Below are 12,082 nucleotides of genomic sequence, written 5' to 3'. Positions count from 1 at the left end.
GTGTTGAAGGCAGCATCTGAACCCAGGTCTTCTTAACTCAATTTTGTTTACATTCAGCATTTATACGGTGAGAGTCCAATGACTGACTGATTGATGACTTTTTTTTTAAACTCCTTCTCCCTGGGTGAAGCAATTTTTTTTTTATTTGAGTCAATTCAGTCCAAATAAACCCTAATTTCTATTATTAGTGTTCAGTTGTTGCTGTCATACCTGACTCTTTGTGACCCTATTTTGGGGTTTTCTTAGCAAAGATACTGGGGTGGTTTGCCATTTCCTTCTCCAGTTCATTTTATAGATGAGGAAACTGAAGCAAACAGGGTTAAGTGACTTGCCCAGGGTCATATAGCTAGTACACCTTAATTACTTTGTCAAGGTCCCCTAAGTGGTAGCCAGAGCAATTCCTCAATTTCAGGATATTCTGAGATTGAAAGTTCAAGTTATCACCATTGTATTTAGACTGAACCACCGACCTTGTTCACCCACTTGTGACTCCTACTGGAAGAACCTGGGAAGAACCAAGATCGATTTCCTTGTGCAATGGAATGGAATGGGATGGATTGGAATGGAATAGAGCCACACAAGTTTTATTTTCTGAATAAAAAAAAGTTGAATGTTTTTTAAAGCTGATAGTGGGCATTGATAGGAGAAGGCTTTGTGGTCAAGTTGTCTGGTCACAGACTTGACGTGGAGTTGTAGACAATTTCTTTCTGGTAGAGGTCAGAGTTGTGAGTTCTATTATAAATGAAGAAATTGGTGACAATGACCCTGAGCAAGACACTTATCCTTGGTCTGCCTCAGTTTCCTCATATATAAAATTAGGATAATACTAGCACTTACCTCCCAGGGTTGATAGAAAGACCAAAAGATATAATATCTCTAAAGGTTTTTCCCCATCTTAATGTGCTATATAACCACTTCTTGTTTTGTTGTTGTCTTCACCAACTTCGTTTTTGCTATGACCCCGAGGATAACTTTTTTTTTCCATGCCCCAGAGCACAGACATCAATCCTCATATAAACTACATACCAAGATGTGAAGTCAAGGGATTTAAAAAAACAAAATCCAGATTCTGGACAAAAACTGAAGTATTGTTTCCCTCTTCTGTTTCTCTGGTCTTCTCAACAAGGGCATGTAGATAGAAAAGAACAGAAGCTAGCTGTGCGGCAACACATTCTGAATTAATCAAGCAGAACTGCCCGCAAAGGAATAGTAAAGAAATATAAAGGAGAAGAGATGAGGTGTACAAAACAGAAAGCCAGAGGTGAGAACCCTGTAGAAGAGCCAACAGAGTTAGATTTATTGGGAAACTGAGGATGATTATCACTTTGCAAAGCTCCCTCAGACACCTTTGAGCAATTTCAACCCAAGAACCCATGACTGAGTATTGGACTCTACAGGGTCCTAGTTGGCTCCATCCTCTTCCTTAAACATTGGGGAACCATGAAGACCTAAACAGGTTTTAAAAAGTTTCCAGCTGGTGGTGCCATTTACATCTATCATATGTCCATCCAACCCATAAATTCCTCTCTGAAAGTAATAGACCATGGGTGGGAAATCTGCTGCCTTGAGGCTATATGCAGCCTTCTACGTTCTCCAGTGCAGCCCTTTGACTGCATCCAAACTTCACAGAACAAATCCCCTTAATAAAAGAATTTGTTCCGTAAAACTCAAGTGTGGCCTTTTGACTGAGGCCAAGTTTTATCCTTTTCTTAAAGGGATTTGTTCTGGGAAGTTTGTATTCAGTCAAAGAGCCACAGTTGAGGACCTAGAGAGTCACATGTGACCTCAAGGGCACAGGTTCCCCACCCCTTGTAATAGAAAATTCCCTAAGAAAAGTCACATAATAGTGAATGTCTAGCACGTGCCTCCAATCACTGCTGCTGCTGCTGCTGGGGCTGCTGCTGCTGCTCAGGAGCCCAAGGCTGATGGAGCACTTGAGCTCAGGAATTCTGAGCTTTGGTAACTATAAAGTTGACCACAGGGCTGCACTAAGTCTTACACCAAAATGGTGAGCTCCTTGGAGTGGAGGGTCATGAGGCAGCCTAAGGAGGGGCAAAACCAGGTTGGAAAAAACAGAATAGGTTCAAGCTCCCATGATGATCAGTACTGGGATCAGGCTTGTGAGTGGCCAAGTTGTCATTGTACTTTCAGCCTCAGCAAGGCAGGGAGACCCAGTCTCAAAACAAAACACAAACATAGACATAAACATGAATGTCTAAGGAGGGAGGGATGTTAAGAGCAAGTGACTGGCATAGGTGCTAAGAGACTAAGAGAGATGGTAGGATTATCGGATCATGTCAATGGCTTTTTCTCATGGATAATTCTCATTTCCAAGCTCCTGAATAGTCTCCCCCTACCTGCTCTTCATCCCCCAAGTCCCACCCCTCAGAAGCCTGGCTGACTCCCAAGTCCCAAAGCTAACACCTTTGTGCCAGACATCCAAATACTAAACAACTAGGTTGCAGAGGTAGCTGCAAGGAGGCCACCCATAACCTCCTTGGGCCAAGCATCAAGGTAGCATCCAGAATAGAGAGCTCATGGCACAATTAAGGAAACAATCCTGGTTTTATTTTTCCCTCCTCCCCTCTTCTCCCTTCTCTTTTTCCTCTCAAAGATGCTGCTGCATCAAAATCTGACCCTGTTCTACTTCTGAGGAGCTAAGTGTTCTTGGTATGGATGTCACTTAGTACTCATCCAGGTGAAAAGTAATATGGAGCATTTAATATTAGGTAAAAGGGTTTTTTAAAAAGCCTCTTCAGTGCACTGGAGAGAAGGTTTGGGAAGGTTGGGAAGAAAGCTTCTTAGGGTGCCACATAAAGAGCCAAGAGCAATCATGCCAACCAGTAAAGCTCCATAAACTTGGGCTCTTCACCTGTGTAATCAATACATCAAGTACTAGAAAGATTAACTTAAATCGTCTAGACTGCCCACACTGAGACACCAATGTGGCTTGTTCCTCACAGCCCATATCTGGGGCCTCTCTTGGGGGACAGCCATCATTGCCCTAAGCCGTGGAATTTACCTGCTCCCTTTGAGAGACCGTCCTTAGTCTTCTCCTGAGTACAGTTTACGGTTAGGAAAGACTGAGGTAAAAACAAACAAAAAACAGAACCCTGAAGAGGATGTGTTAGGCAGGAGTAACATCCTGGCCTCTCTGATCTCCTCCTGGTCCAGATCTTTGACCCAATGATCCTCTGACCCCGCTGAGAAAGCCCCAAATTCCAGAAATATCCTTTTACCCAAGTTCTTACGTACAACATTCCTCAAGTAATCCAACCCTGAAATGAACCTGGTTTTTTTTTTTAATTTCCACTACTCTGAGGAAGTTGGAATTAATTTGGTCCTGAGAGATGTTTGGTTTGTTTTTATTTGGGTTTGTTTTTTTTCACTTGCTAAAACTTGAGAAGTTGTGAATGAAGAGAGTCATAAACTACAAAACAACGTAATGTATAAATGCTACCTGTTATTCAGAGATTTGACATGAATGAGTGGAGATGGCGCTGGACTGGGAATTCAGAGACCTCTGTATGAGTCATAGCTCTGATGCTATCCGATAGACATCAATCAAGTCACTCCTGGGTCTCAGTTTCCTCGCCTGTACAATGGAGATAAGGAAGCTTGCACAATGTACATCACAGGGTTGTTGTGAGGAAATAACTATAGAAATCTGAGCTATTAAGGTGACCACTGGTTGTACTACAGATGTGAACATATCAAATCCGGAGCAAATCTCATTGTCCCACTTTAACAACTTGCATGTCCCACCTGTCAGCAATTGGCAAACTGACCGAAGTTCATCAAATGGTCTGGTCACTTGCTCATTAAGCGAAAAGTCTTCCATTTTCAAGGTTCATCTTTGAGCAAAGGGTCGATGTGGAATGTGCCTCTGCTTGTCTCATAGAATTTTAAGGGCTCTCTATCTGCAAAGTTTGGGGATTTCTTTTAGACAATCTGATGCATTTAAACTAGTTATGAGAACACTCTTACTTCAGATGGTTAAAACTGTACAACAGTAAAAGTGAAGGGGAAGAGAGGGTAGAAATCACTTTTTCTAAAGATCTTTAAGAACAGGATAGAACTAGATCCTTCTTCCATATATCCTGGTAGACTTAAATACAAAGAGAATTCAGAAGCGATACCTCTCCACTCAAAGTGTCCTCCAGTCTGATTCCAAATAATAAGACCATCTAATGACTTAAACATTTCTTCTGTAATACTCCATATTTTTAATGAGTAACGCTAAGATGCTAGACCTTGAGATACTGGAGCAGAGGTTATTAAGATAGTAGTATGAATAATCATAGTAGCTTGTGGAAACTGTAATACAAAACATGCTGTATTAGAACCCAGGTTCAAATCCCAGTTCTGTCACTGACTAGCTGAGTGACACTGGCAACTCATTTAACCTCTAAGGGCCACAGCTGTGTGACCCTGAACAAGTCACTTATCCTGGTCTTCCTCAGTTTCTTCATCGATAAAATGGGCATAATAATAGAACAGCCCTCAAAGGCTATGAGAATCAAATGAGATATTCACAAAGGGCTTTGCAAACTTTAAAGCACTATGTAAGTGTCAGTTATTCCTATGGCATTTCCTTAAGGTAGTCCCTTCTGCTGATCATTTCCAATTTATCTTGTTTGTACATAGTGCGTTGCATGTTGCCCCTCTCTGGAGACTATGAGAGCAGGGATTTGTTTTTATTGTTTTTGTCTTTCTTTGTATCCCTAGCACTTTGCTTAGTGCCTAGGACATAATAAGTATTTAATAAAGGCTTGAAAAAAGCTATTGACATGCACTAAATTTTTACAGGTATTTCTGCCTAAAGGAATAGACCATATCAATTTTCAGTGTCCCTTCAGTCATTTATTTTTATTAAAGATTTCCTTTTTTTCCTCATTTATACCTGTAATTGTCCCCTAAACTTGTGATTTTTATACACTGAGGGAAATTCCTGGTAAGGAAACTCTTTATTAATGCAGATAAATAACAGATCTCCAGGGAAGCTAGGTGGTGCAGTGGGTAGAGCACTGGCCCCGGAGTCAGGAGGACCTAAGCTCAAAACAGACCTCAGACACTTGACACACTTACTAGCTGTGTGACCTTGGGCAAGTCACTTAACCCCAATTGCTCTGCCTTCCCCCCTACAAAAAAAAACAGTAACAGCTCTTGAAGTTTTGTTTTGAAGTTGCCTAGGCACAGAGAGGTTAATTGATTTTGCCCAAGTTCAAATAGCCGGTATATGACAGATGCAAGATTTGATCCCAGGCCTTTCTGGATTTAACTACACCATGCTGCCTTTGTGATGTCCTGTGGGAAAACATTAGCAGCAAGCCAAATGACTTCCATTTTACAGACTTGGAAATGAAAGACCTTTCTCCCTCCTCCCCTCTCCACACATATATACAACCATACAAACAAACCCTAGGTTAGTGACTTAATCTGTCTAATGAAAAAATACAGACCAATGACAAAGCTTGGCCTAAAAAAAGGACTTCCAGGTCAACACTCCATTTATTTTTAGAAACCATCTCTAACTTTTGAGCTGTCTAAATCAGTGGCCTCGAACTCAAATAAAAATAGGGGCCAGGAAAATCCCTCAAGGATCTAATTGACTCAGAAAACCGTAACATTACCTATGTATCTATGTATTATTTCATTTTTGTTTACTATTTCCCAATTACATTTTAATCTTGTTTGGGCTGCACTGGCATTGTGACCCATGTGGCCCATAAGACCTGTGTTTGAAGTCTGTGGTCTAAACTATTTTGGACTATCCTTTAAAGCCCTATAACACAGATGCTTGATAGCAATAACTGGAATAGAATTCACCCTTGTTCTCTCATTGTACATTACTCAAAATGGTTGTTTTTAATAAATATTTTTTGTATGGTACACAATAGGCCATCGAATTGGATGATTTAGTGAGGTCCTACAGTCAGCCTGCCAGAGTCAGCTCATGGCCCTGGCTGAGCACTAAGAAAATGGTTACAACTTAACTATCTAGAGGAAGTAAAAGTTGTAACAAAGTTTTCATAGGTAAACCTGTAGAAGAATCATTAAATGGCTCAGTGGACAGAGTGTAGGGCCTGGAGTCAGGAAGACCTGAGTTCAAATTTGGCCTCAGACAGGTACTAGCTAAGTGAATCACTTAACCACTGTTTATCTTAATCCATTGGGGAAGGAAATGGCAAACCATTCCAATATCCTTGCCAAGAAAACTCCATGGATAGTATGGTCCCCAGGGTCATGAAGAGTTGTACGTGACTGAACAGCAACAAGAAAAATGCAGTAGGCTCTTAATAAATGCTTACTGATTGAGAAGTAGTGAGTAAATATGGCGGAGTAGAAAGAACATTGGACTGTGAGTCAAGAGATTTGAATTATAAGCCAGGGTTTGCCACTAACTAGCTATAGGACCTTTGGTCAGTCACTTATCTAGGCCTCAGCTTCCTGATCAATAAAATGAAAGCTTTTGACACAATGATCTCCAGGGTCTCTTCCAACCCTGCAATTCCCCAATGCCATGAGGAAAGAAATATAGATTAATATCTAAGCTTTGCCATGAACCTCTTTGAAACTTTGTAACTTCAGCCAACATTTAAAATCTGTGAGATACAGGTAGGGAATCATGAATGTGTAAGTGAGAAGAAGGGAAGTAAAGTATGGGAGAATAAAAGGGATGGAAGGAATATGGTGTCATTAAAGCATCAAGAAATTCATTCAAGAAATCCAAACTTTGGAATGAAACCTTCAGAGAACTAGTCTAAATTTAGTTCAAGACCAGGACTTTATGAGGTGAATTCTCCTCAGTGGCCCACCTGAAATGGTAACCTGACCCAAGGCTAGCTGTTAGTGAGCAGGTATCCCCTAAGTGACCAGCCCATCCAGTAGGGCTTTCAATGAAGAACACAATGAAATACATCAGAGCAGGGCACTGAATCTGCTTCCCCTTTTCCAAATCTGTTTTCTCCTACAGCTTTAAAGATTGGCACTCTTCAAATTTATATGAATACAAGTCATTCTCTAATTTATAAATGGTCAAGGGATATGAAAAGGCAGTTTTCAGATGAAGCTATCTGTAGTCATATGAAAAAATGCTCTAAATCACTATTGATTGGAGAAATGCAAATCAAAACCATTCTGAGGTACCACCTCACACCTGTCAGATTTGTTAATATGCCAGAAAAGGAAAATGATAAATGTTGGAGAAGATATGGGAAAATTGGGACACTAAGGCATTGTTGGTGGAGTTGTGAACTGATCCAACCATTCTGGAAAACAATTTGGAACTATGCCCAAAGGGCAATCAAACTGTACATGCTCTTTGATCCAGAAAGACAACTACTAGGTATTCCAAAGAGATTATTTTTAAAAAAAGGATGAGAACCTACATGTACAAAAATATTTATAGCAACTCTTTTCGTGGTGGCAAAGATTTGGAAATTGATGCCCATCAATTGGGGAATAGCTAAATAAATTGTGGTATATGAATGTAACAGAATACTACTGTGCTATAAGAAATGATAAGCAGTCAGATTTCAGAAAAACCTAGAAAAACTTACATGAACTGATGCTAAGTGAAGTGAGCAGAACCAGGAGAACACTGTACACAGTAACAGCAACATCATGCAAAGATCAGCTATCATTGACTTAGCTCTTCTCAGCAATACAATGATCCAAAACAACTCCAAAAGACTCACGATGCAAAATGCTATCCATATCCAGAGAAAGAACTATGGAGTCTGAATGCAGATGGAAGAATACTGTTTTCACCTTTTTGTGTTTTCTATTTTAGTGACCTTCTCCTTTTCTTCTGTTTTTTCTTTCATAACATGACTAATGTGGAAATGTGTTTACATTACTGCACATGTATAATCTATATCAGATTGCTTGCTGTCATGAGAGGGGGGAAAGGGAGGGAGAAAAATGTGAAACTCAAAATCTTATTTAAAAAAGAATGTTGAAAACTATCTTTACATGCAATCTGAAAAAAATACTGTTTACGAAAAAAAAAGATTGGCACTCTTCAGAAGGGGGATTAGGTTTGTTCTGCTTAGCTCTGGGGACAGAACTAGGAACAATGAGTGGAAGTTACAGAGGAAGAAGTCAAGACTTGTTGTTTGATATATAATGAAAAAAATTCCTAACAATTCTGTTCCAAGGTGGAATGGACTGACATCATCGAAGGTCTTGGAATGGAGGCTATGGGAGTATTTGTCAGGGAATCATAGAGGATATTCCCATTCAGGCATGTGTTAGAACCGATGTCCTTGAAGATGCCATCCAGTTCTGAGATTCTAGGACGTGGATTCTGGTTGAAAAGGAAGCTAAGCCTAGTCTTCTCCCACAGAATGTCAGAAATTCTCAGGGCCTGGGATGTATGAATCACAGAATGAATCAAAAGTCCTCTTCCCTAAATAAAACAACATTGTAAGATACACCGGAGTTAAATGTACCATGCTAGCAGTGGGGGTAGAGGGGAGGGAAGGGAGGGGAAGTTTGTGTAGTATCTGTGTATATACACTTTTTTTTTTTCTCTCAAGTGGCTAAATGTGCCACATCCCAGCCAGTCAAACCAAGGATGTCACCTTCACCAGTCACCATGGCGCTGTGATGTGAACTTCCTGGAGTTTCCCATCCCCACCTCCGCAGGTAGGATTATTTCCACCCCTAGGAAGGGCAGAGCTTTCAAAGGCAGCAGTCCAAACCAGGTGCAGACCCAAAATGACATTTCCCCAGACAGGATTTGTGGACTGTTGCCAGTCACCCTGTGCATGAAGCAACACTGCCACCTAGTGTCACACACAGGAAGTATTCCCAAAGGCCCGGCCTCTCCTGGGGTTCCCTTCTCCGGTGGCTAATGAGTCCTGGGGGGCAAGCAAAATATGCCATGTGTTCCCGGAAGAGCAGGTTGTAGGGAGGGGACTTTGGGACTGAAGTGTGGGATAAAGCATTAGGAGTTGTATGGTCTGCTCCCCACTCCTCTTTGCTTTAAGGCTGGCTTAGTTCTAGATGGTATTTCTCTAGCAGAACTATGGACAGGGTGGGGGCGGGGTGAGAAGTGTATAGCAGGTTGTGTGGAAAGATAGTAAAGGAGTCAAGTATATTCTCCATGGAGGAGGCTGGTAGTTTTCGTGGTCCTCTGTCACAAGGGCCACAGCTAAATGAGGCTCTTCAGAGCAGAGAAAGCTGGAGTAGAATTGGAAAGTGGGAAGGTACCCTAGTGACTGATTAGTTCAAGCTTGTCATCTAGATGCCTCTAAAAGTAACATCAAGCTCCTGGCTTCATTTAAGTCACATTGTTTTTAGTCCTCTTGGGAGCCTTTTTGGAAATGCCCAAGGGTGAGTATCCAGCATCAGCCCCTAACCTGTCCAATGGAATCCCTACCACTGATCAACATGTCAACTTTTTTGTAATGTTTAATGAGCAAGCCCATTGAATGGAATTGGATGGAAAGTGGGAAAAGATGAGGACGATTTTTGTTTCCTGCTGATGGGAGTCTCTCTCCTTCCATACTTCTAGGAAGAGGATGAGGGAAGAGGAGAGACCTAAAACAGAAAGTCAGGTTGTCACAGGGGCAGCATGGCTTTTCCAGATTGATCATTTGAGACAAGAAACCTTATCAGGTAGCCTGCCTAATAATAAAAAGGGGAGAAGAGAATTTATGGCCAATTTTGGACAATCAGTGCAGTTAGAAACTTCAGATAAGTACTTTCAAAAAGGATCTGGAGCCATGAGAAAATTCATTGGTGCTCAAGCCCATATCCACCCAAACAGAAAAGGTTAGAGGACCAAAACCTCAGCTATCGCCCCTCAAAGGGAATCTGAGAGGACACCTAAGGGCTGGTGGCAGGTAGTAAGCATTGCCTTTCTCCAGGGCAAGGGATTAAAAATTTACAGCAGCTCACAGTTCTGTAGTGCACTACGGTTCCCAGACACTTTCTAAGTGTGGTGGGCTTGGAGAGTTTCCTCTTTGTAATTTTTTTGGATTCTACTCTGTTTTTACCCAGCCAGGGAACTGGTCCCAGGTCCCCTTTTCCTGCTACTGCAAGAGCAAAGTTACTGCTCTTGGGCTGAATTGCAAGAGAGCAGTCTCCCTGGCAGAAGAGGAGGCAGTGAGGAGGGGAAAGCTGTAACACAGCCAGCCCTGATCAGAGAATCAGCTTATTGTATTTATTTCATCACCTTGGCACCAGAAGAAGGATTCCCCCTTGCCTCTCCAACCTTCCCCAGCCTCCAGCCCATCCTACCTTCCCTCCCCAACATCCAAAAAGGAAGGGAGCAGGGAGAGAAGGCTAGAAATTATATTGGTCATCTTCTGAGAATCCCAGTCCCCAAAGCTTCCATTACAGTCAAAGTAGGAGGAGAGGGAGAAGAGGAGTAGAATCAGGAATGAGTGCCCTAGCATTACCTAGATGATAACTCCCCTGTCCTACAGATTATAAACTTCACCTTGACTTTACAGATCCCCCCCAACTATGGAAGAAGCCAGGGTGCTTTAAGCAGTTTCCTATCCAAACAGTTCATTGGTTTGTAGTTTTATTCTCAGTCTCTCTTCTGACTCACTCGGTGAGCTTGGGCAAGCACCCATGCTTCTTAGAACTAGAGAAATATTGAATGTTATAGGACTGAGTGTATAGGGGAAAGGACGCTAGTGGGTTTTGGGGTCAGGGGATCTGAGTTCAAATCCCAGCTGTGCTACTCACTAGCTGGGTGACAGTGGGCAAGTTACATAATTTCTCTGTACCTCAGTTTCCTCATCTTTAAAATGGGTCTGCAATTATGAGATCCTTTCCAGCTCTGAATTTTATGAATTGATCATGTAGACCAACTCTGTCATCTTACACTGAAGAAAACTGAAGCCAAGACTAAGGTTACATGGCTAATACATTTTGTGTTCTCAGTTTCCCCATCTGTGAAATGGTAACACCTAATCCTTCCTTCTTGGTTCAGAGACTTCCCTATTGCAAAGAGTCACTAGTTCAGATCATCAAGTATTTATTGTCTACCATGGGGCCATGATCATTCTGAGGATTATGGTCCTATTTTTTTGAGTCATAAAATAGAAAGAGGTAAGGTGTCTAGCCAATTTTTTGTTCAAAGTACTCTAGCCACCCTTCCTCCCACTCACCTACTTAGCAGACAGGATTTGTAAGACATAGAGCTATGCATATATTTCCCATACCCCACATATAGAACCTCACTTTCCAACTATGAGGGATGGGAAGATAAGATCCCATTTGACAGAAGAAACTGAGACTCAGACAAGTTTGCTTAAAGTCATACACTTAGTGGCAGAGACAAGACCAGGACCAGTTAACTTAATCCCAGGGTGTGCTCTTTCTATTAGGGTCTATTGTCTCTTTTCTAGTCACCTCGTGTGCTTGAGAGCTGAAGAAGGTTTCCCTGAATCTGGGGCCAGATAACTCTTCTGCCAAGGTCCATTGGTCCATCTCCAATATCCCTGCTATGCCCTGGGTGCAGGAGAAGTTCCTATGGTCCCTCTGTCTTTGGAGGCTGCCTGGAGTCTGGAGACTGCCACCTCCCCACCCCATCCCTCATCAGTCTTGCCACCAAGAGCCAAAAAATGTCCTCTCCCACTAGAAAAATACAAGAAAATTTAGTGGAAAGTCTGGTATGGGAAAGGAACTTTTAGAAAAAAGCTGGGGAAACCCAATGAATTAAAGCAAGTACAGCTGTGTTGCTGCCATAGAGATCATCAGATATGTGGCTCATCTCATGTAGAAAGAATAAAAACCTTCCCCGCCTTCATTCGATCTCCATTCTTAGCTTGTGTTGTACTCTACCTCCTTCTCCTCACCCCAACCATTCCTTGGGCTACATAGGACTTAGAGTTGAGATAAACCTCAGAAATCATCTAATCCATTTCCCTCATTTTACATTCCAGGACACTTAGGCCCGTTGGTGGCTAAGTGACTTTCTCAGGTCACACAGCTATTAAGCCAGGATTTGCACCCAGGTCCCCTGATTCCAAAACCAGCTTTCTTTGCACTATCCCACCCAGCTTAATCAGCACCTGAGCAGGGCAAGTGCCCAGTGAGCCAATATCTTAGAACTGTG

General features: G+C 41.9%; 1 protein-coding gene across 1 annotated transcript in view; it reads right to left on the bottom strand.

Annotated features, from left to right (window-relative positions):
* The window catches only part of PAPPA2 (pappalysin 2), a 393,032-nt gene that overhangs the window by 380,121 nt on the left and 829 nt on the right, over window positions 1-12,082 (bottom strand). The gene's annotated exons all lie outside the window — the stretch shown is intronic.

Source organism: Trichosurus vulpecula, chromosome 4 (genome assembly GCF_011100635.1).
Source record: "Trichosurus vulpecula isolate mTriVul1 chromosome 4, mTriVul1.pri, whole genome shotgun sequence".
NCBI classification, from domain to species: Eukaryota; Metazoa; Chordata; class Mammalia; order Diprotodontia; family Phalangeridae; genus Trichosurus; species Trichosurus vulpecula.
Note: the sequence above shows the minus strand (reverse complement) of the source record. Positions and strands in the feature narration are given on the sequence as shown.